Source organism: Rattus norvegicus, chromosome 13 (genome assembly GCF_036323735.1).
Source record: "Rattus norvegicus strain BN/NHsdMcwi chromosome 13, GRCr8, whole genome shotgun sequence".
Lineage (NCBI taxonomy): Eukaryota > Metazoa > Chordata > Mammalia > Rodentia > Muridae > Rattus > Rattus norvegicus.
The window spans coordinates 109277397-109279551 of NC_086031.1; the positions used below are offsets into that span (position 1 = coordinate 109277397).

A 2155-nucleotide genomic window follows, 5' to 3' on the forward strand; every position below is an offset into this window, starting at 1 on the left:
TTTCCAGGAGATTCTGGTGATCAGAAAAGGTTGTGGAGCATGGTGTTAGGAAATCGTTAAATCGTTAAGTGAAATTTGAATGCAACTGAGAGGAAGTATGCAATCTAAATATGAGGTTTTATCATTGCTACCAGTTGAAGACATGTAAATAAAGCCAATGAAAATAGATTCAGAGACCAAACATGTAAATGTATCCCTGTTGATTTGCTTTAAAGGTAAGGTACAACTCGATGCCAGGTTTAAGTATTGTAATAGGTATTGTATGAACTTTAACGATGGAAATGCAGATTCCACATTCAAAAAAGTACTAGCAGCAAACTACCTTTTTGGTGAAACTCTACATCTGATTGTGATGTAATTTTGTATACCACTTCCAAAATCAAAATGCAAGTGTTGTTCTTTATCTACAGTCTACTCAAGTGTAGTACATGTGTTCAAAGATCAAATCATTTAATTTTCGTTTGCCTTGTGTGGGAACTTCTGCCCCTCTCTTTCTTACTCTTCTCTTCTGCCTTCCTGAGAGGTACCTGAACCGGTCAGTCACGGACTCTCCCACTCTCGTGCCCGCGGAGCCATTATCAGCAACGCTGCAACCAGGACCAGCTTTACCCTGCTGCCCAGGTAGAGTGCAGAGCCAGCTCTCCCACGTGCTGCAGTTAGTGGAAGATATGGCCAGTTTCCCCACTCTCGTAACACCAGGGCCAGTCCTACTTCCTGCCATAGACGGCAAGGGATAAGGTGTTTCTCTTTTGTCTGCACCACTGCCCAGCAGACAAGAGGTAGGGCCATCTCTCCCGCGCTAACACCCTTGGGGCCAGCTCATCTGTAACCCCCATATTCAGGGCCAACTCTACTGTGCTGCTTAGAGGAAGTGCAGGGACAGCTTTTATGCTTTCATGACTCCAGGGCCAGATCCCCCACAACCCCCACATATAGGGTCAGCTCTACTGTGCTGCCTCAGTGAGGTACAGGTCTGGTACCCTGAGTGCTACAGCAGGTGAGAGGCGGGACCAGCTCTCCTCTTCTGCTGACCTCTGGGCCAGTTCTTCTTCCTGCCATAGGTGCAAGGGGTGTGTGCGTGGGGGCCCGGTATCCTCCCTTGCCCAAGTCACCGCAAGCAGACAAGTGACAGGGCCAGCTTTCACGGCTCACATCCTCAGGCCAGCTTGCCCGATCCCCTGCCACCAGGATCCACTCTACTGAGCTGCTCAGGCAAAGTGCAGGGCCCACTCTCCCAAATGCTGCAGCTCCAAGGTCAGCTCTCCCACAATTCCCAGGTAAGGAGTGGGATCAGTTCTGCACAGCCCTGACACATTCATATGTCCGTGGGCATAGCCCAGACCAGTAACATCTGGCCTTTGGTGGTAAGAGACCCCTGCTGCTACAGGGCCACAGACCCAGACATGGCCCCTGGTGGCAGCACAGGCCAGGATCCCAGATAGCATCATCAGCTACTCACAAGCTATTTCTCACACCCTCAAATCTTTAGTTCTGCCTCTTTTTATTGTGCCGACATTCTTCTGTTTCTTTTCCATTTCTCCACCACTTACTTGCTCTTCTAAGTGGCACCTGGGGTCTCCGAGTGTCTGGGGTCATCTCTGGAGTGCTTTGCCCTGCCTGTGCATTATGGTGCCAGGCAGGGGTCATTTCAGGTATGGTCTGCTTCCTCCAAGTTTGCCTGCTGCCAAAATGATTGTGGTCTCAGGCTTGCTCCCTGTCCTGGGAGCCCATTTGGGCCTGCCTGGCACCAGACTGATTGCCTCAGGCTTGCCTTTTTTCAGGGAATGTTGAGCTATTAATCATCCAGATGTTCATAGGTCAGAACATGGAGAGTAGACATAGCCTCTCTCCTGTCTACCACCTATGGCCACGTGTGACACATTATCCATTCCTGCAGCGCCTCTGGGGTCAGTAGATCTTATGATTCCCAAGATCTTGTCACTAAACTAAACCAAATGAAATGAAACAAAAGCAAGGAAATTTTAGAAAGAAAGTCACAAAAGGGGTTTTATTGGTGGGTAAAGTCAAGGCAACCAGTTTCAAATAGGACTTAAACCTGGTGGTAATTATAAAGTTGTTTTCCTATGTTAATTCATTTTCTTGAACATTATTTGTGGGGGGACAGCCTCAGTACTTCTTTCTTTCTTTTTTTTTA

At 48.1% G+C, this 2155-nt stretch overlaps 1 non-coding gene across 1 annotated transcript; it reads right to left on the minus strand.

The window, feature by feature from the left end:
* Window positions 1-1783: 1783 nt before the first annotated feature.
* On the minus strand, window positions 1784-1913 carry LOC120096407 (small nucleolar RNA SNORA17). The gene has a single exon (XR_005492833.1). It is a non-coding gene; the product is annotated as a small nucleolar RNA SNORA17 (small nucleolar RNA).
* Between the last annotated feature and the right edge of the window lie 242 nt (window positions 1914-2155).